The sequence below is a fragment of the Prionailurus bengalensis genome, chromosome A3 (genome assembly GCF_016509475.1).
Source record: "Prionailurus bengalensis isolate Pbe53 chromosome A3, Fcat_Pben_1.1_paternal_pri, whole genome shotgun sequence".
Taxonomy (NCBI): Eukaryota; Metazoa; Chordata; class Mammalia; order Carnivora; family Felidae; genus Prionailurus; species Prionailurus bengalensis.
In genome coordinates, this window is record NC_057354.1 from 24,898,737 (window position 1) to 24,922,441 (window position 23,705).

The 23,705-nt window shown below is 37.8% G+C and overlaps 1 protein-coding gene across 3 annotated transcripts in view; it reads right to left on the bottom strand.

Annotated features, from left to right (window-relative positions):
• The window catches only part of LOC122496350 (agouti signaling protein), a 70,956-nt gene extending 47,507 nt beyond the window's left edge, over positions 1-23,449 (bottom strand). The window contains exon 1 of one of the 3 annotated variants that reach the window (XM_043602547.1): positions 23,278-23,449. The gene's annotated coding sequence lies outside the window, so the exon portion shown is untranslated. Of the gene's footprint in view, positions 1-21,921; positions 22,202-22,410; positions 22,613-23,277 lie in introns of those variants that run through there. The other 2 variants (XM_043602548.1, XM_043602549.1) reach the window with 2 other exon arrangements.
• Between the last annotated feature and the right edge of the window lie 256 nt (positions 23,450-23,705).

Genomic DNA, 23,705 nt, shown 5'->3' on the forward strand with positions numbered 1-23,705 from the left:
CCTCTAAAATAACTAGACTCTAAGCTTTGGAGGGTGGGGACCATGTTTTATACGTCTTGTTTTTTTTTTTTTTAAGTTTATTTATTTTGAGAGAGAGAGAGAGATAAAGGGGAACATGCACATGTCCAAGTAGGGCAGAGTGCAGAGAGAGAAGGGGAGAGAATCCCAAGCACTGATACTGCACTGACAGTGTGGAGCTCCATGGGGACCTGACCTAAAATCAAGAATCAAATGCCCAATCAACTGAGCCACCCAGGCGTCTAGCCTACACTTCTTGTTTTGTATTATGAATAAATAAGCTCAGTGTTTAGGTGTTCAGAAAAAGTTTGTTAATGTTAATATTTCTGTGCTCTGTTCCTGTCACCACCCACTCATAACCTTACCCTTGCCCATCAAACCCTGCTTACTGAGCACTTGGTAAAGCTCAACAGACTTACTGAGATTAATGCTGGTGGCCACTATGAGAGAGAAATAATAAACAAATTCATTAATTATACTTCTGTTTAGAAACTCCTGTATAGTCTAATTGTTTAAATAAGAACTTCTGCCTCTTTTTCATACTTTGAGAGAAAAAACTTTAGAGCCAGGCAGAATTAGATTTGCCTGGCTCCAAAGCTTATTAGACTCATGCCTCTGCAAATGCACTAACTATTTGACCTTTGGTAAGGCCTTTTAGAGCCCTAAATTAAAAACGGAGTTGGGGGGGCACCTGGGTGGCTCAGTTGGTTAAGCGTCCGACTTGTGATTTCAGCTCCAGTCAAGATCTCATGGTCCTGAGATCGAGCCCTGTGTTGGGCTCTGCAATGGATGTAGGGCCTGCTTAAGATTCTCTCTCTCCCTCTGCCCTTGCCTGCTCATGTTCTCTCTTAATTAATTAATTAATTAAAAGAAAAGAAAAAATAAAAGAACACTGGTTTTAAAAATTGGAATAACAGGAGGCCCCTGGGTGGCTCAGTTGGTTAAGTGTCCGACTTAAGCTCAGGTAATGATCTCACAGTTCCTGAGTTCAAGCCCCATGTTGGGCTCTGTGCTGACAGCTCAGAGCCTGGAACCTGCTTTGGATTCTGTGTCTCCCTCTCTCTCTGCCCCTCCCTTGCTCATGCTCTGTCTCTTTCTCTCAAAAATGAATAAATATTTAAAAAATTAGAATAACAGTACATATTCTGTAGGATCATTATGGGACTTGAATGTGATAATATATATAAGGTATCTTAGCACCATACTTGGCACATAATAGGCATCAACCAAAATTAGCTATTGCTTCTTGATCCTATCCTTCCTCAAGAGGGTCACCTGAGTCACACAGTATCTACTGGATTACAAGATATTATCTAGTCTAGTCTAAGATTAGGTTTCATGTTCCCACACTACCTGTTCCACAAGAACTATTAGTCTATATCTATATACATTTGAGTGTGTAACATGAATGTACACACTCAAATGTATCTATATACATTTGAGTGTGTAACATGAATGTACTTGGGAGTGTGTATATGGATGTCTATATGGCTGCCTATGTGTGTACATCTGTGTACAAGAGCCATAGGCTTCCAGCTATCCTCACATTTGATTTGAGAAACTTCAGAGGCTTAAGTTAAAATCACTAAATAGGGCACATTCTCCTCTCTTCTTGCTGCTTTCACCCCCACCTACCTGATTTCCCCTGTTAAATGACAATTTAGTGAAAAGTTCCTGGATTAAGCTATAGTGAGCAGATTCCACTATCAACATGTAAAAGCAAACAGGAGAAATACTCTCCAGTATTATCAAGCTATAAATCCCAGATGCTGCTATAGCTCACAATGGAAAGTGATGAATGGGTGATGTTGTTTTGCCTCACTGGGGCTGAATGAAGGTAATGAGCAAGGGGATATTATCTCCAACTTCCCATTTTCTGGGGAGAGTAAGTGAGTAGAAAATTTATAAAGCTCTGTGAGTCGCTCCAAATTATCACATTCTGTTTGTGGCATCTCTCATTCTGGTCTGAGAGTCTGTGATAGATTCCACCACCACCCCCCATCCCAATAATGCTGAAACCAAACCTCCACAGAAAAGTTAACAAAGCAATGAGAATTTGCTGGTCCAAGATCTGGAAGAAAAAAGAAGCTAAAAAAGGTGAGCTGGTGTTGGGGAAACCTTACCCTAAGGATAATTCCTGATTCCAAAAACAAAAACATCACTGAGAAGGTGAAAAGAGCTTTCAGCAATTTCCCTGACAGGAGTGGCAAGACAAAAAATTATTGTAAAGAGCATGAAAAGGAGGAAGGTCCCTGGTAAGCACCCCAGGTTTTCAATAGGGACCACAAAGGACTTTACCCTAGGAATGAAGAACTGGAAGTAGACCAGTCCTCATAAGGACTGAAGCTCAGTTTTAAATTTCTCAAACATTTATTAGATGAAGGTATTCAGGCTCTAACCCATCTGTTTGACAGAAATAAAAGTAAATCCTCTATGAAGGGATATAATATCATATAGAAGCTCAAGTTATCCCTGAAGTTCAGGAAGCTTTTTTGAAGAAATTGACAATGTGATTCTAATATTTATATGGACATGCAAAGGACCTAGGACCTAGAAGAACCAAAATGATATTGAAAAAAAGAACAAAGTTAGAATACTTATACTCCTGAGTTCATAATCTAGCATAAAGCTACAGCAGACTTACAATAGAAGTATATAGTAATAGATTAATAAACAGAGTCAAGTCTAAAAGTAGACCTAGACATATACAGTCAATTGATTACCAACCAAGGCATCAAGTCAATTCAATTGGGAAAGGAGTCTACTTAACAAATTGTGCTGAAACAATGGGATATCTCTATGGAAAGAATTCTGATCTCTACTATACTCCATACACAAAAATAATTCAAGATGTATCACAAACCTAAATGTAAAAGCTAGAACCATACAGCTTCTAGAAGAATATCCTTACAACCATGGAATAGACAAAGCTTTCTTAGACATAAACATAAAATGTATTAACCATAAAAGTAAAAAGTGAAATATTGGACTTTAAGAAAATTAAATTTTGGAGCACCTGGGTGGCTCAGTCAGTTAAATGTCTGACTCTTGATCTTGGCTCAGGTCATAATCACATGGTTTTGTGAGTTGAAGCCCCATGTTGGGCTCTGCACTGACAGTGCAGAACTTGCTTGGGATTCTCTCTCTCCCTCTCTCTCTGCTCTTCCCCCATCACACACACACACTCTCCCTCCTTTCAAACTAAATAAACATTAAAAATTAAAAAAAAGAAAACTACATTTTTTTTGTGCACCAAAGGACACCGTTTGAAAGTGAATAAGCAAGCAACCGAGAAAAAAATATTCCAATACATATACATGGCAAAAGATTTGTATTCACAAAATATGAAGAACTTCTACAGAGAATTCCAGGAAGATGGTGGAGTAAGAAGCACAAGAAATCTGTTTCCCCACCTAGACAACAATTGAACTGACAGAATTTGTCTAATGTAACTATTGAAGGCTTACAACTTCCAGGGGAAAGCTTGCAAAATAAGTTGTGCTTAATTTTGGCTCTTAGCACAGTAGTAGCTACCTATGGTAGGCAGCTGTGCACGTTTTCCTGGAGGAGCTTGCATATGGCTTGCTAAACCAGGGTGGGCAAAAAAAAACCCTGTCCTCCAACTAGGATCTGTGCTCTGATTGCTGATTCCTGCTTCTGATCACAGATGTGCAGACAAAAAAGTGGGTTGTCAATGTTGTACTCCCTCTCATTGTTGCAAGCCCCTTGCTCTATAGCCAAAGTGACTTTCAGGACATTTAAATAATCCATTCCCCCTTTCATTTCTTTCTTTTTACCTTTTTGGAAGCCAAACGTTAAAGACTAGTACATTCAAAAACAACTGTATATACAAGGGAAATTTAAAAGTGACCATAAAAAAGGCTTAGAAAAGACCTAAGAAGACCTTAAGTTTATGCCTCAGGCTGATCCTGGGCAAAGAAACAGCTAACAACAATCAACAAAACAAAATAAAAAATAACCAAAAACAGAAAACCTTAGGAAAGGGGGGAAATGTGAATTCCACAGATAGCACATTATTAGATTTAAGTGTCCAGTTTCAAAAAAAAATCACAAATAATACAAAGATATAAGAAAAATGGCCATTCAAAGGAAAAAAAAGAAAACAGGGGCACCTGGGTGGCTCATTCAGTTGAGCATCCGACTTCAGCTCAGGTCATGATCTCATGGCTCACGAGTTCAAGCCCCAAGTTGGGCTCTGTGCTGACAGCTCGAAGCCTAGAACCTGCTTTGGATTCTGTGTCTCCCTCTCTCTGTGATCCTCCCCTGGTCATGCTCGCTCTCTCTCTCTCTCTCTCTCTCTCTCAAATATAAATAAACATTAAAAAAAAAAACACAAAGGAAACAAAAACAAATCAACAGAAGCTGTCCCTGAAAAAGAACTGATGTCAGATATACTAGCTAACTTTAAAACAACCATCTTGGGGCGCCTGGGTGGCTCAGTCGGTTGAGCGTCCGACTTCGCTCAGGTCACGATCTCACGGTCCGTGAGTTCCAGCCCCGCATCAGACTCTGTGCTGACAGCTCAGAGCCTGGAGCCTGTTTCCGATTCTGTGTCTCCCTCTCTCTCTGGCCCTCCCCCCGTTCATGCTCTGTCTCTCTCTGTCTCAAAAATAAATAAATGTTAAAAAAAAAAAAACAAAAAAAAACAACCATCTTAAAAATGCTTGAAGAACTAAAGGAAGATGTGGGAAAACTCAGGAAAACAATGTATGAACAAAATGGAAATGTCCACAAAGAGCTGGAAAACTTAAGAAGAAATCAAAAAGAAATTCTGAAGCCTGGGGCACCTGGGTGGCTCAGTTGGTTAAGCATCCAACTCTTGATTTTGGCTCAGGTCATAATCTCAGTTTGTAGGTTTGAGCCCCACATCAGGCTCTGCTCAGAGTCTGCTTGGGATACTCTCTCTCCCCCTCCCTCTGTCCGTCCCCCACTCACGCTCTTTCTTTCTCTCTCTCTTTCTCAAAATAAATAATAAATAAACATAAAAAAAGAAATTCTGGAGCTGAAATGGTGTAATTTCACTAAAGAAAAATTCACTAAAGGAAGTCAAAGACAGATTTGTGAATAGAAGACAGTGGAAATTATCAAATCTGAGGAACAGAAAGAAAAACCGTGGAAGAAAAGTGAACAGAACTTAAGGGACCAGTGGGACACCATTGAGTCAACCAACATATGCATTTTAAGGGGTGGAGGAGAGGAAAGAGAAGGGGATTGGGTTGGAAAGGGAATTGGGCAGGGGGAATATTTGAAGAAATATGACTAGATACTCCCCAAATTTGATAAAGGCATGAACATAAACGAGAAGTCCAACAAATGCAATTAAGATGAACTCAGAGACCCACATTATAATCAAATTTTCAAAAGACCAATACAAAGGTAGAATCTTGAAATTAGCAAGAGAGAAGCTACTCATCACATACAAAGGATATTCAATAATATAATTAGCATATTTTAGTGCACAAACTTTAAAGGCCAGAAGGCAGTGGGCAGATATGTTCAAAGTACTAAAAGAAAAAAGCTATCAGCTGAGAATCCTATTTAGTGAAACTGTATTTCAAAAGTGAGGTAGAAATAAAGACATTCCTAGACAGATAAAAACTGAGGAAGTTTGTTACTACCAGACCTTACCCTGCAAGAAATGCTTAAGGGAGTCCTGCAAGATGAAAAGACAAGACACTAGTCAGTATCTTGAAGATGTATGAAGAAATAAAGATTTCAATAAGGGTAAGTTCATGGGTGTTATAAAAGCTAGAACTATTCTAACAATGGCTTGTAACTTTAATTTTGTCTTCTAAATGATTTAAGAGACATTTAAAAATAATTATTACTCTAAAAGCTGGTATTATTATAATTTTGAATTATAATTCTACATTTTGTTTTCTACATAACTTAAGAGACTAATGGGGTACCCGGTGGCTGAGTCAGTTGAGCATCTGACTCTTGATTTCAGCTCAGGTCATGATTTCACAGTTGTGAGACTGAGCCCCACATTGGGCTAAGCCCAGAACACAGAGCCTGTTTGGGATTCTTTCTCCTTCCCATTCGTGCTCTCTTTCTCTCTCTCAAAATAAATAAATAAACTAAAAAAGAGACTAATGAATTTAAAAGAATTACTAGTTAGTGTTTTGGGGCACACAATGTATAAAGACATAATTTTGTGACATCAACAACTGAAAGGGGTGGGAATGGAACTGTAAAGGAGCAGAGTTTTTGTATGTTATTGAAATTAAGCTGGTACAAGTTCAAATTAGAGTGTTATAACTTTAGAATGTGAAATGTAATCTCCATGGTAACCACAAAGAAAACAGCTATAGAATATACCCAAAATGAATGAGAAAGAAATTTAGACACTTCACTACAAAAAGCCAACTAAATATTAAAGGAGACAGTAATACAGCAAGTAAGGGACAAAAAAGTTATAAGACATATAGAAAAGAAATAGCAAAATGACAGCATTAAGTCCCTCCTTATCTGTAATTACTTTTAATGTAAATGGATTAAACTCTCCAATCAAAACACAGAAATTGACAGAATGGATAAAAACACATGACTCAACAATATGCTACAATATGTCTACAATATGTCTACAAGCGGCTCCCTTTAAATTCAAAGAGACACACAGACTGAAAGTGAAAAGATAGGAAAAGATATTCCATACGAATAGTAACTAAGAGAGTAGGAGTGGCCATACTGATATCAAAATAGACTTTAAATGAAAAAAGGTTACAAGATACAAGAAGGACATTATATAGTAATAAAGGTTCAACACAACAAGAAGATGAAACAATTATAAGCATTTTATTTACCAAATGAGAGACATAGCATCAAAATTATGAAGCAAAAGCTGATAGAACTGAAGGGAGAAACAGACATAAAAATAAGAGTTGAAGGCTTCAATATTCCACACTCCATAAATGATAAAAAATAAAACCAGACAGAAGATAAATAAACAGAGGATTTTAAACAACACAATAAATCAACTAGATCTAATAGACATATACAGAACATTCTATCCAACAAGAGCACAGACATTCTTCTTAAATGAACATGGGACATTTATCAGCATAGACCACATGTTAGACCACAAATTAAGCCTCAAGAGATTTTAAAAGGTAGATATCATAAAAGTATCTTTTCTGAACACAATGAGATTAAGTTAGAAATCTATGACAGAAGTAAAACTAGAAAATTACAAATCTATGGAAATTAAACAACACATTTAAATAAGCAATAGATCAAAGAAGAAACCACAAGGGAAATTAGATAATACTTAGAAATGAATGAAAACAAAAAACACAACATGCAAAAACTTCTGGGACACAATGCAAGCAGTGCTAATGGGAAATTTATAGCTATAAATGGTTACATTAAAAACATAAAAGGGGGCGCCTGGGTGGCTTGGTCGGTTAAGCGTCTGACTCTGGCTCTCAGGTCATGATCTCGTGGTCCGTGAGTTCGAGCCCCGCGTCGGACTCTGTGCGACAGCTCAGAGCCTGGAGCCTGTTTCAGATTCTGTGTCTCCCTCTCTCTGCCCCTCCCCCGTTCATGCTCTGTCTCTCTCTGTCTCAAAAATAAATAAACGTTAAAAAAAAAACAACATAAAAGAACTCAAATATGACTTAAGTTTACAATTTAAGGAACTAGAAAAAACCAAATGAATCACAAATTTAACAGAAGGAAATAATAAAGATTAGAGCAGAGATAAATAAAATAAAAAAGCAGTATAGACAATGAAACCAAAAGTTAGATCTCCAAAAAGATCAACCACATTAACAAACCTTTAGCTAGGAAAAGTAAGAAAAAAAGAGAAGATTTAAGTTACTAAAATCAGAAATGAAAGTGGGGACATTACTACCAATTCTATAGAAATAAAGAAGAGTTAAGAGAGTACTATGAACAATTGTATGCCAACAAATTGGATAACCTAGATGAAATGGACAAATTCCTACAAACACAAAACCTACCAAGACTAAATCACAAAGAAATACTAAATCTGAACAGAGCTACAACTAGTAAGGAGATTGAATCAGTAATAAAAAAAATTTTCTAGCAAAAAACTCTGGATCTGATGGCTTCACTGGTGAAATCTACAAACATTTGAGACTACCAATCCTTCTTGGGGTGCCTGGGTACCTCAGTCAGTTAAGCACCTGACTTCAGCTCAAATCATGATCTCATGGTTTGTGAGTTCAAGTCCTGCATTGGGTGAGCCCCACTTCTCTCTCTCTCCCTCTCTCTGTCTCTGTCCCTCACTCATTTGTGCTTTCTCTCTCTCTCTCTCAAAAAAAAAAAAAAAAAAGACCACCTATCGTTCTCAAACTTTTCCAAAAAACTGAAGTGAAAAGAATACTTCCTAACTTGTTCTATGAGGCCAGCATTACCATGATATCAAAACCAGACAAAGACACTACAAGAAAACTACAAACCAATATCCCTTATAAACATTAATATAAAAATCCTCAACATGGTACAAGAAAATCAAATTCAGCAGTGTGTTAAAAGATTATACACCCTGACTAAATGGGATTTATTCCTGAATGCAAGGATGAAAGCAAAAAAGCCACATGATCATCTCAAATGATACAGAAAAAGCATGTGGTAAAATTCAATACCCTTTTATGATTAAAAATAAAACACTAAAAAAACTAAGACTAGAAGAAGTCTACAATACAACTTCATATACAATACAGTTGCATATATAATTTCATACATTTCAATATAATTTCATATTGGCTATAACAAGAGCCATATATGAAAAACCCATAGCAAACATCATACTCAATGGTGAAACACTGAAAGCTATTCCTGCAAAGTCAGAAACAAGGCAAGGATGACCACTCTTGCCATTTCTATTTAAAATATTACTGGAAGCTCTAGCCGGAGCAATTAGGCAGGAAAAAGAAATAAGAGGCATCCAAACTGGAAAGAAAGAAGTAAAATGATATATGTTTGCAGATGATATTATATGTATAACACCCTAATGATTCCACACAAAAATACAAAATCAACACACAAAAATCAGTTGCATTTCTGAATCAACAATAAGCAATCTGAAAAGGAAGTTACAAAATAATTCCATTTACGATAGCATCAAAAAGAATAAAATACTTAGGAGTTAACCAAGGATGTGGAAGACTTATAAAATGAAAACTATAAAACATTTCTGAAAGAAGTTAAAGAAGACATAAATAAATGGAAACATATCCTATGCTCATGGATTGGAAGACCTAATATTGTTAAGAAGTCAATACTACCCAAAGTGGTCTACAGATCCAATGCAATCCCTACCCAAAGCCCAATGATGTTTATGGAAGAAATAGAAAAAAAAAATCTTAAAATTCATGTGGAATATCAAGGGACTCAAATAGCGAAACAATCTTGAAAAAGAAGAACAAAGCTGAAGGACTCACTTTCAGATTGTAAAACTTAATACAGGAGGCTGGGAAGATGGTGGAGTAAGAAGATCCTAAGCTCACCTTGGTCCATGGATGCAAGTAGATAACACTTACATGAGCATAAGTAACCCAGGAAACAACCTGAAGACTGGCAGGACAAACTCCACAAATAAGGTAGAGAAGAGGCTGCACTGAGAAGGTAGGATGGACAGAAACATGGTGGGAAATGAAATGGGCCTCCACCATTGCTGGGGTGGGGTGGGAGGAAGTGGGCTTGGGCATGGAATATGGAGAGAAATACACTATCACACCAGGGAGCATGCACAGCTAGGATGAATCCTCATAACATCTGGCTTTGAAAGTGAGGGGATGAATTTCTTAAGGTCTTTTAATCAGTGGGACATGAAGCCTTGAATTTTAAAAAATCAGCAGGCTCAATTCTGGGAGAACCTGAAGGACAATAGAAAGCTGAGTCCCCATCCTTAAAGATACCCATGACAAACAGCACAGAGAATACATTGTAGAAGGAGCAAGTTTGCAAAACACCTGGGGCATATGGGAGGGAGAGTTGTTTACACATTTCATAGGGTGTCCTGAGGGGCAGGCATCACTGAGGGTCTTCTCCAGGAAAAAAGGAGCTGGAAAGCAGTGTCTCCCTCCCCTACCTCTCATTATAAACACACAGACACCTGCAGGAACTAGCTCAGTACTGACACTCACTGCCTAACTTGCTTAAGCAACCATCAATTTAAATATAGACTGCTATATGCAGAAAATGATATATACAAACCTAATGGTAATCACAAATCAAAAATGAGTAATAGATATGTAAAAAATAAAGAGAAAGGAATCCAAGTATTATCACTGAAAAAAAGCCAGCAAACCATGAAAGAGAGCAAGAGAAGAAAGGATCAGAGAAGAATTACAAAAACAACCACAAAGCAAGTACCAAAATGGTAATAAAGAAACACTGTATGTTAAAGAGCTGGAATTAAAATAAAAACTGAAAAATGGCAACAAATACAGATCTACTGTAATTCCTTTGCACATAAATGGACAAAATGCTCCAATCAAAAGACAGGGTGATGGAATGGATAAAAAATAAAAACCCATATAGATTATGCTGCCTACAAGAGACGTATTTCAGACCTAAAGACACATGCAGGTTGAAAGTGAGGGGAGGGTTGCCTTAACCGAGGTTAAGCATCCAACTCGGTTTTGTCTCAGGTCATGATCTTGCAGTTTGTAAGACTGAGCCCCAAGTCAGGTTCTTGCAGACAGTGTGGAGTCTGCTTAGGGTTCTCTCTCTTTCCCTTATTCTCTGCCCTCTGCCCTGCTTGCACAATCTCTCTCTCTCTCAAAATAAATAAACATGAAACAAAAAGAAAGTGAGGGAATAGAGAAAAATTTATAATGCAAATGGATGTCAAAGAACGCCAAGGCAGCAATACTTACGTTGAACAAAACAGACTTTAAAACCAAGACTGTAACAAGAAACAAAGAAGGACACTATTTAGTAATAAAGGGGACAATCCAACAAGAAGATATGACAATTATAAATATTTATGCACCCAACATGAAAGCATGCAAATATATAAAGCAGTTAATACCAAACATAAAAGAACTTATTGATAATAATACAGTAATAGTGGGGACTTTAAGACCCCACTTACATCAATGTACAGATCATCCAAAAAGAAAATCAACAAGGAAACAGTGGCTTTGAATGACACATTGGACCAGATGGATCTAACAATTATATTCAGAACATTCCATCCTAAAACAGCTGAATACACATTGTTTTCAAGTGCACATGAAACATTCTCCAAAACAGATCACATATTAGGTCACAAACCAAGTCTCAAAAAATTCAAAAATATCAAAGTCATGCCATGCATCTTTTCTGACCACAAATGCCATGGAACTAGAAATCAACCACAAGAAAAAATATGGAAAGAGCACAAATACATGGAGGCTAAATAAAATGCTACTAAATAATGAATGGATCAACCAAGAAATCAAAGAGGATATAAAAAAATATATGGAGACAAATGAAAATGAAAACACAGTGGTCCAAAATCTTTGAGATGCAGCAAAAGCTGGGAAAGAGGGAAGCTTATAGCAATACAGGCTTACCTCAAGAAGCAAGAAAAATCTCAAATAAACAACCTAACATTACATCTAAAGGAGCTAGAAAAAGAAGAACAAACAAAACTCCAAACCAGTAGAAGAAAGGAAATAATAAAGATTATAGTAGCAATAGGGGTGCCTGGGTGGTTCAGTCAGTTAAGCGTCTGACTTCGGCTCAGGTCATGATCTCGTGGTCTGTGAGTTTGAGCCCCACGTCGGCCTCTGTGCTGACAGCTCAGAGCCTGGAGCCTGCTTCTGACTGTGTCTTCCTCTCTATCTGCCCCTCCCCCCTCACACTCTGTCTCTGTCTCTCAGAAATGAATAAATGTTAAAAAAAATTTTAAAGATTACAGTAGCAATAAATGAAATAGAAACTAAATGAAACAAACAAACAAACAACAACAACAGAACAAATCAATGAAACCAGGAGTTGGTGCTTGGACAAGATCAACAAACTTGATAAATCTTTAGCCAGACTTAACTATATATATATATATATATATATGTATGTATATATAGGGGAGTGAGGACTCACACAAAATCAGAAATGAAAGAGAAAAAATAACAACTGACCCCACAGAAATACAAAGAATTATAAGAGAATATTATGAAAAATCATATCCCAACAAATTGGACACCTAGAGGAAATAGATAAATTCCTACAAACACATAACTTCCCAAAATGGAATCAGGAAGAATAGAAAATTTGAACAGACTGATTACCAGCTATGAAGTTGAATCAGTAATAAAAAAAAAATCCCAACAAACAAAAGTCCAGGACCAGATGGCTTCACAGGTGAATTCTACCAAACATTCAAATAGAAGTAATACCTATTCTTCTCAAACTATTCCAGAAAATACAAGAGGAAAGAAATCTTCCAAATTCATTCTATGAGGCCAGCATTACCCTGACCCCAAAACCAGATAAAGAAAAAGAGAACTACAGGCCAGTATCTCTGATGAACACAGATGCAAAAATCCTCAACAAAATATTAGCAAACCAAATCCAACAATACATTAAAAAAAATCATTCACCATGATCAAGTGGGATTTATTCCAAGGATGCAAGCATGATTCAATATTTGAAAATCAATCAACGTGATACATCACATACAGCATAAAAACCATATGATCATTTCAATAGATGCAGAAAAAGCATCTGACAAAGCACAACATCCATTCATGGTAAAACTCTCAACAAAGTAGGTTTATAGGGAACATACCTCAACATAATAAAGGCCATATATGAAAACCCCACGGCCAACATCATTCTCAATGGTGAAAACCTGAGACCTTTACCTCTAGGGTCAGGAACAAGACAAGGATGTCCACTCTCATGACTTCTATTCAATATAGTACTCAAAGTCCTAGCCATAGCAATCACACAAGAAAGAGGCAACCAAATTGGTAAGGAAGAAGTAAAACTTTCCTTATTTGCAGATGACATGATATTATATATGGAAAATAGTTATGACTACACCAAAAAACTACGAGAACTGATAAATGAATTTGGGAAAGTTGTAGGCTACAAAATCAATGTATAGAAATCTGTTGCATTTCTATATACTAATAATAAAGTAGCCAAAAGAAATTAAGAAAAAAATCCCATTTACAATGTATCAAAAAGAATAAAATACCTGGGAATAAACTTAACCAAGGAGGTGACAGACTTGTCATCTGAAAACTGTAAAACATTGAGGAAAGAAATTGAAGATGACACAAACAAATGGAAAATATTCCATGCTCATGGATTGAAAAAAAATATGGTAAAACCTTGGGTCTTGAGTAACTTGTTCTGTGAGTGTTCAGCAAGACGAGCAAATATTTCTAATAAATTTTAACTTGATAAATGAGCGATGTCTTGCAATATTAGTATAGGATGCCAAATGTCACATGATCACAACTGAGCCAATGGTTCTTGAAATTCGGTTTGATATACGAGTACTTTGGATTACAAGCATGTTTCTGAAATGAGTTATGCTCACAAACCAAGGTTTTACTGTATTGTTAAAATGTCTATACTATCCAAAGCAATCTACAGATTTAATGCAATCCCTGTCAAAATACAGCATTTTTTACAGAACTAGAACAAACAATCCTAAAATTTGTATAAAACAACAAGAGTCCCCCAATAGCCAAAGCAATCTTGAAAAAGAAGCAAAACTGGGGGTGCCTAGGTGGCTCAGTCAGGTAAACATCCTACTCTTGGTTTTGGCTCAGGTCATGATCTTATGGTTTGTGAGATCGAGCCCCTTGTCAGGCTCTGCGCTGACAATGCAGAGCCTGCTTGGGATTCTCTCTCTCTCCCTTTCTCTCGCCCGTCTCCTGTTCATGTTCGCATGCTCTCTCATTCTCTCTCTCTCTCAAAATAAATAAATAAACTTTAAATTTTTAAAATGTTTATTTATTTTTGAGAAAGAGAGACAGACAGAGTGTGATTGTGGGAAGGGCAGAGAGAGGGGGGAGACACAGAATCCAAAGCAGGCCCCAGGCTCTGAGCTGTCAGCACAGAGCCCAACACAGGACTTGAACCCATGACCACAAGATCATGACCTGAACCAAAGTCGGATGCTTAACCGACTGATCCACCAGAAACCCCAATAAATAAACTTTTAAAAAATAAAAAAAAGAAAGACAAAACTGGAAGTATCATAATTCCAGACTTCAAGTTATATTACAAAGCTGTAGTAATCAAAACGGTATGGCACTGGCACAAAAAATAGGCACAATGGTCAATGGAACAGAATAGAAAAATCATAAATAAACCCACAATTATATGGTCAGTTAATTTTTGACAAAGGAGGCAAGAATATGCAATGGGAAAAAGATAATCTATTCAACAAATGGTGTTGGGAAAATTGGACACCTACATGCAAAAGTATGAAAATGGACCACTTTCTTACATCACACACAAAAATAAATTCAAAATGTATTAAGGACCTAAATGTCAGACCTGAAACCATAAAAATCCTAGAAGAGAAGATAGACAGTAACTTCTTGGCATTGGGCATAGCAACATTTTTCTAGTCATGTCTCCCGAGGCAAGGGAAACAAAAGCAAAAATAAACTATTGGGATTACATCAAAATAAAAAGCTTCTGCACAGTGATGAAAATAATCAAGAAAACTAAAAGGCAACCTATGGAATGGGAAAAGATAAATCCAAGTAAAACCTTGGATTGCAAGTTACTTGTTCTGTGAGTATTTCACAAGATGAGTAAATATTTCTGATAAATTTTCACTTGATAAACAAGAGATGTCTTGCAATATGAGTCATCCCTAATGCTGAATGTCACATGATCACAACTGAGCCAATGGTTCTTGAAATTTGCTTTGATATATGAATGCTTTGGATTACAAGCATGTTTCCAGAACAAATTATGCTCACAAACCAAGGTTTTACTGTATTTGCAATGATATAACCAATAAAGGGTTAGTATCCAAAATACATAAAATGTTATAAAACTTAGAACCCCAAAAATTAATAATCCAATTTAAAAATAGGTAGAAGACATGAACAGGTATTTCTCCAAAGTAGACACACAGATGGCCAACAAATACATGAAAAGATGTTCAACATCACTCATCAGCAGGGAAATGCAAACCAAAACTACAATGAAAAAAAAAAAACTACAATGAGATATCACATCATACCTGTCAGAATGGCTAAAATAAAAAACATAAGAATCAGCATGTGTTGTAGAGAATGTGGAGTAAAAGGAACCCTTGTCCACTTTTGGTGAGAATATGAACTGGAGCAGCCATACTGGAAAACTGTACAGAGGTTCCTTAAAAATTTAAAAATAAAACTACTCTATGATCCAGTAATCACACTACTGGGTATTTACCCAAGAAATATACAAACACTAATCAAAGGGATACATGAATCCCTATGTTTTTTCAGCATTATTTACAATAACCAAATTATGGAAGCACCCCATGTCCATCAATAGATGGATGGATAAAGAAGATGTGGTGTATATATACAATGGAATATAACTCAGTCATAAAAAATAATAAAATCTTGACATTTGCAACAACATGGGAGGACGTGGAATATAATACCAAGCAAAATAAGTCAGTGAGAGGAAGACAAATACATATGACTTCACTCATATGTGGAATTCACTAAACAAACAAAGGGAAAAAAAAGAGAGAGAGGAAAAAAAACAATAAACAGACTCTTAAAAAAAATAAGCAGAACAAACTGATGGTTACCAGAGAGAAGGTGGGGGGAGGTTTTAAAGAGTATACTTATTATGATGGGCACTGTGTAATATAGAGAATTATTGGATCACTATAGTATACCTGAAACTAATGTAACACTGTATGTTAACTATAATGGAATTAAAATAAAAAAAAAAACAACTTAAAAAAAGCTGGACATTAAAATATGCTACTTACCTAACTATAATAAATATAAAATAAGGAATAAACCCAGTGAATGAACTGCCAGACCTCTACACAGAAAACTATGAAACATTATCAAAAAATCTTAATAAGACGTCAGTGAATGGAGGGCTATACCATATTCATGGATAGGAAATTTTAATAAAGATTCCCTTATTAGGGGCTGCTGGGTGACTCAGTTGGTTAGCATCCAACTTCGGCTCAGGTCATGATCTCACAATTTGTGAGTTTGAGCCCTACACTGAGTGAGTTCAAGCCCCACCTTGGGTGAGTTCGAGCCCTGCTTTGGGATCTGTGTTGACAATGCAGAGCCTGCATGGGATTCTCTTTCTCTCCCTCTCTCTCTGCCCCTTGCTCACTTGCACCCTCTCTCAAAACAAACAAAAAAAGATTCCCATATTAATGTATAGATTTGATACAATCCCCCCAAAAACTCCCAGGAGGGTTTTTTGTTTGGTTTGGTTTGGTTTGGTGGAATTTGAAAAGTTTTTCTAAAATTCATTTGGAAATGCAGAAGTTTAAGACTAGTTAAGACAGTCTTGGGGAACACCAGTAAAGAAATTATTCTATCATGTATAATAATTGTAACAGTATGGAATTGGCAGAAAGACATACTAATAGACAAATAGAAAAGAATGGACATTCCAGAGTCAGATCCACATGCAAACAATTGGTTAATTATAAAACTGAGAAATTAACAGCCTTTTCAGGACATGATGCTAGGTCAACTGAATATCTATACAGAGGGGGAAAAAAAAGGTAATTTGACATCATGCCATACCCCAAAATCAATTCCAGGTGGACAACATAGACTACTTTGCCACTAGCCGCAATTAATTAATTCAATTAACAGTGAATAAAATTTAAAATTCAGGGCATCAGACATACTAGCCACATTTCAAGTGCTCTGGAGCCACATGTGGCTAGTAGCTACCATACTGGACAGCACATCTAGAGAACAGTTCCATCACTGCAGAATGTTCTATTGGACAGAACTGTTCTAGAAGAAATCATAGAAGAATATCTTCATGAATTTATGTAAGAAAAATGTTTTAAACAGAATAAAAAAAAAAAAAAAGATGTTAACTGGGTGCCCGGTGGCTCAGGCAGTTAAGCATCAGACTCTTAATTTCTGCTCAGGTCACGATCTCACAGTTTGTGAGTTGGAGCCCCACTTTGGGCTCTGCGCTGGCAGCACAGAGTCTGCTTGGGATTCTCTCTCTCTATCTCTCCCTCTCTGTCTCTCCCTCTCCCTTTCTTTCTCTGCTCTTTCTCTCTCTCTCTCAAAATAAATAAATAAACATTAAAAATTTATAATTTCTTTTTTTTAAGGTTTATTTATTTTTGAGAGACAGAGTGTGGGTGGAGGAGGGGCAGAGAGAAAGGGAGACACAGAATCCAAAGCAGGCTCCAGGCTCCAAACTGTCAGCACAGAGCCTGACATGGGGTTTGAACCCACAAATCATGATCATGACCTGAGCTGAAGTCAGATGCTTAACTGACTGAGCCACCCAGGCACCCCAGACATCAGACATTTTAAAAAATAAAAGGTATTAACTATAAAGGAAAAGAAAACTATAAAACTATGAAAAATTGGACCTCATTAAAATTAGGAACTCCTTTTCAACAAGTAACACTATAAAGAGAGTAAAAATACAAGATGCAGAATGGAATAAGAGCCAGGACTAGCGTGAGGCAAGTGAAGTACTTGGTGTGGACACAAATTTTTAAGGAGGTGCCAAAAATTCAGTAATCAAGACAAGCAAGATATTAATGTAATATTTTTACAAATAAAAATTAATGCCAAAAAACCCCCATGATGACCAAAATATCAAAATTTTAAATAAAGATAGGATCAGTATTTCCATTGTTTGCTTCTTTTAAAATGTTTATTCATTTTTGAGAGACAGAGAGAGACAGACTGTGAGTGGGGGAGAGGCAGAAAAAGAGGGAGACACAGAATTCAAAGCAGGCCCCAGGCTCTGAGCTGTCAGCACAGAGCCTGACATGGGGCTTGAACCCACAAACCATGAGTTCATGACTTGAGCTGAAGTCAGGCACTTAACTGACTGAGCCACCCAGGCACCTCTCTGTTGTTTTGCCTCAAGCTCCAATGTGACTTGAGAGCATTATGGGAAATGATATTTGCAACACGTACACAAGTATCTAATATTTAAAGAATTCTTATAGACCAATACAGATGTCAGACAATCCAACAGAAGAACAGGCTCAAGACTTGAATATTTCACAAACAAGATATCCAAATGGCCAATGAATATGTTAAAAGATGTTCAACTTTTTTATTCATCAAGAAAATTAAAATTACAAACAAAAGCATTCCACAAAATATCCACCAAAATGGCTAAATGTAAAAGAGACAATAGCAAGTGCTGGTGAGGATGTAGAAAAAACAGAAGTCTCAGACATGGCTGGTGGGAGTGTAAAATGATTTTGGTCTTGGGAAAATGACTTTGAAAAACTGGCAGTATCTGTTAATATAGAACTTACACATGTCCTATGACCCAGCAATTCCACTTCTAGATAACTCAACAGAAATATATTCATATATTCATCAAAAAACTATTCAAGAATGTTTTCAGTAGAACTGTTCATAATGGCCCTCAACTGGAAACCTAAACATCCATTAATAAGGGAATGGATAAACACATTGTGGCATACTAATTCATGAAATACCATACAAAGAGAATAAGCAAAATATTACTACATAAAATAAACAAATCTTATAAACCCAGTATTAAGCAAAAGAAGTCACACATTTAAAAAGTACATACACACATATATATATAAAGCCCCCTAAACAAGCAAAACTTAATCATGGTGTTAGAAGTCAAATTAGTGGTTACCCTTGGAAAGAAAGGGACTTAAAAGGCCTGAGGGTGTTCTGGGTGCTGATAATGTACTATTTCTTTCTTTTTTTTTTTTAATGTTTATTTATTTTTGAGAGAGACAGAGACAGAGACAGAGACAGAGTGCGAGCCGGGGAGGAGCAGAGATAGAGGGAGACACAGAATCCAAGGCAGGCTCCAGGCTCTGAGATGTCAGTATAGAGCTTGATGTGGGGCTCGAGTCTACAAACTGTGAGATTGTGACCTGAGCCAAAGTCAGATGCTTAACTGACTAAGCCACCCAGGTGCCACTGATAATGTCCTATTTCTACATCTAGGTTCTGGTTTCCTGGGTGTGTTCACATGGTGAAGACTTTTTTGCTCAACAAAAACAGAAAAACTTTCAATGAAAACTTTATTTAAAAGAAAATAAAAATATTTCCAGACTATTCAGGAGCTCAGAGAAGGAGATGAGGATTTTAAAAAGCAAGCAATGAAGTGATAAAGTCAGTTACCACAATGTACTCTCTCTCTCTCTCTCTCTCTGACCTGGTTCTCTCTACCCCAGCTAAGGCAGATAGTTTTGGTTGTCATCTTATCCACAAGCATCCTTGCAAGTAGGGGAGGCTAGTCTTCGCTTTCCCATTGGATGCACAGGATGGCAGCCCTGAGCAGCTCAATGACTAGATTAAAGCCTCACAGGCAGTTAAGGTAGATGCAGTACCAGAAACTGGTCCCTTCATTTCTGCTCCTGAGCTTTGTGAAAGAGGACCCCTGTGAGCCAGGCCACCTGACCACTCTGAGGCTAGGCTCCAAGCCATGAATGCCTTCACTAGGGTCTAGTGAGTTTTTCTCTGTGTCCCTAATTTAAAGTGATGGCGAGGATGGAGATGGCCTCTTAATTTATTTCACAGTTGAACCCACTTAAAGCAGATGGCCAGTCAGCACTGCATACACTTCCCTGGAAGCAAATGTCAGGTGGTGCAACTATAGGACATAAGGAGTCAATTTCAAATAACTGCTTTTCTCCCTTCTAAAAGCCCAATTACTGACAACTGAATGAGGCCCCCATGGCACTTGAGAGCAGAATAAACCAAGGGAAGATTAAAACATGTAACGCCTGGGATTCCGTCTGCAACAACTATTTCTAAACAAATGAATAGAGTCACACTTCTCATCCTTTCTTCTCTTAAACAAGATTCAAATTGTGGTTTAGAATGTTTTGAATTTAGTACTTTCGCTTCAAGCTGATTCTTTTTAAAAACACCTGAATACAAAGAAAGAATCTGTAAGCACGGGTTTGGAGAACAGATGGAGACGAAACTGGTGGCTGCCTAGCAGGCAATTTATGGCTGAACCCTGCCTTGTGGGGGCCATTAGAGGGGCTTATGGAACTCTCCACCCTCTGCCACATTCCCACTTTTCTTCTTTTTCCTCAAGATAGCTGCCCTATGAGCAACACACAGACCTCTAGGGGCTAGAGGGATTATTTTGGCCCCCAGACCCAGCTACGCAGATGTTTAAATAGGATATACTATAGCTTTACAGTTCTTTCCAATTTTCTCCCCAAAGTCTCAATAAATCTTCCCTATCCAACTGAAGTCTGCTTTCTCTCAAATCATAATCTACTTCTTTGTATATATTTTCCTCTCTGAATTATATTCTTTCTTATTTCAATCAAAGATGAGACCCTGGGCTCTCCCTATCCCTCACCCCCTATCTGATTTTTTAGTTCCTATTTTCTATTTCTCTTTTATAAGAACCCCTCTCTCTTTTTGACTAGTGTCCTGGCTCTGGTTCTTTACGTCTTTTGCTCAACTCTGAATACTTGGCTTCTTTGCTTCCCTCTCCCGGACTCTAACGGCATCTTTGTTAGAATGCTTACCCATCCATATGCAGAAGTGCTTGGAAGAGACAAACATGCATGGTGTAACCAAGAGATGGGGCAAATTTTAGGTTATTTTAACTTTTGAGATTCCTCCAGAGTTTCTTGAAGAACCAAAAACAGCCCTTCTCCCAGAAAGACTGCATTCTAACTCAGAGCCAGTTACACAAAATGGGGGTTATTGCACTCGACAGCAAAACAGCCAATTAAAAGTAATTGTCTCAATCTGGGTTATACATTTCCTTATATCCTTGAATTTTCAGAGCCCCAAGGTAATAGAATCCCGAATGTAGTTTCCTAGACCACAGGTCTGCCTTTCAAAGCCTCAACCTGACAGATACTGAAACCAAATACTTCAACCTATGATTTACTTCTTTTGGGGTAAGGGTCGATCTCCTTTCTACATCTGTCTGACAGGATGTTTGAGTGACCAAATCAAAAGGCTATAATGGGCCCCCATTCCTGATAATTACCTTTGCATGGGGCCTTCCTGCCGACGATTGTGCCCAAAGTGAAGCCATCAGTGTTTAGTGTCCCGATCCTTAATCAGATCCCTGTGGTTTAAGCAGAGAAGATGCAGACACTCTCCTTACCTTCAACGTGAGTCAGTGTCTTTTCCTTTATTTTCAGAGCAGTTTGACCAAAGGAACTATCGCATTCTCAGGGCACAGCCTGGTTAGGAGATCTGTAACTTCATGCTTCCAGGGTTCCATTTCTCCCTGGATTTGCTCTTCACATTGTCTGTGTTGTCGGCTCATTGCAACATGGCCGCTCCCTCCATGAAGGTTCTTCTTTCCCACATGTATCTCAACAGAGCTCTGAGTTCTGGCACAGTGAAGGGTAGAGACCTAAAGCCCTCTCTTCTCTGGTGCCATCTCACCTATCTGCCTACAAGGCATGGGCAGTGGCCAGCTGCTTTTACAATAATTTAGGTGCTTAAATATTTAGAAAAATTATGCACCCAAATAAGAAACTGATTCCAAAACTCCAATTAGTGGAACATGCCAGGCAAAAATCACCTAGGCACCAAGGCTTGGGGGAAATTTTTACTATAGAAGAAATGAACAAACAAAAACCAGAAGGTATAAAAGAAGAAGGAAGGAGGAGGAAAAGAGAAGAAATTGAGTCCATAGATATACTAAGTATAGATATCGTACTGTACCAAAACACCCGCTGAGAAAGAGAAAGAGATTTCTTCTTCCCACACTGGGGCTCACCTCTCACTATACAGGCCCCTGTCCCAGGAATCGTCAGTAGCAGTTCTGTGGTCAATAACAGATAATTCCAGATCAAAAGAAGGGTTCTGAAATCAAGACGTTGTTTATAGATCAATGATTCTCCAAGTGAATCCGGGGATCTCTGGTGGGTCTGCAAGATTCTTCCAATAGTTTTGTGGGCTGGGTCAAAATGCAAGACACAGAAGTGTGTTGGGTGTTTTTTTCCCCCCTTTGAAACATACTTTCCACTGCGGATTTCAATCAAAACTTAAAAGAACCAAAACAAGCATGTTTAAAGGAATATAAAGGAATATAAATAATTGACAGGAATTCAGCAAAAACACCTCAAAAATGTTTTCTTTTGTTTGCTGGCTTGTTTATTTAATCCATTAAACAGGTAAGATTCTTTTGTTCTGTTCAAGTAGTGTAAGGACTAAAACTCTCAAGACTCACCAGTCCAGATGAAAAGGTGAACCTTACAAAGCATACCTTTTTGAGAGGAGGAAAGGCAGGTCCTTTCTTCCCTGAGTTTCTCATTTCCCAGTGTCATTTACTTCCTGGTCCTCTCTCTCAGCACTGCTTTCTAGTTTAATGTCCACATCTCTGAAGTCAGAAGCAGCCACTGCCAAGAAGAACCCTTCTCTGCTGCCACAGCTGTCTTTACTCAGGTTTCTTTTCCAGGGAGCAGGAGCTCAGGTGTGGGGTGAAGGGGATGTCAATTGAGGCTGCAGCTTGGGAAGATCTGTTTTTCCTCATCCTAGCCCCACAGCAAAAGTTAACCCCAGTAGAGCCTGGACTGCTGGAGAGGACTTTTTGAGTTATTTAATAACCCGATTATTAGCCATAAAGCATGACAAAGCTTCCAGGCCATGAGATAAAATATAATACTTACAGCTAGGTCTGCCTTCCCCTAACAGAGCAGTGTCCATATTCAGCTATTTGTTGGACCAGTTTGTACAGCCATAATTTCTTAGAAGGATTTTAAACAGACAGGCTGCCTACACCATAGGTAAAATAGTGTGGAAGCTCTAAATTGCAATGCACTTGGAGACCTCTAATTGGATTTTGCTGAAGTATGTGCAATATCATTTACCTATCTGTATAATTCTTTCATGTGTACACAGTGCTCTCTGATAGTTCAGATGCCACCCTGAATTACCCAGATTCTGTTAGCCCTCTTGATCCTTTGGTGCAGACCCACCCAAGAATAAAGGAAATGATGTTCTTCCCACCTTGTTTGATAAGGTGAAAACAACTTGTTCACTCTTTCAGTGTGATTGGGGGAGGGAAAGAAAAGAAAAGAAAGAAAGAAAGAAAAAAGCCAATCCCAACATCTGGATGGAATTTATTACATACCTCTCTGGGACCCCCTGGTTCTTGAATGTTTCAGCTAATGATTCTTTCTTCCAAAGTCTGCAGTGGCTCAATGACTCAGCCTGCCAGGGAATGATACTTTGCTGCCAGTTACTGCAAGTTGGTTTAAATAGGTTGTCAAGATGCTGTAGCTGTGACCAAATCCCTGGCAGGAGGAGGTGGGGCAGCATATGCCACGTGAGCATGCTTACATGTTTCTGTGTGGATACCCAGTGGGAGGAGTATTTGCCACTTCTGGAGAAATTGGAGGTTCTCTACTAATTGCTTGGTGTCCCATCCCTAGAATATGACTCATGCAGTCAAGTCCACAAACATGTTCATGTCTTGAGGAGAAGATCTATGTTTGATTACATTTATGGCTAATGTTTCTGTATCTCTAGGGTAAAGGGAAAGAATGCCAGCTCTGCCAC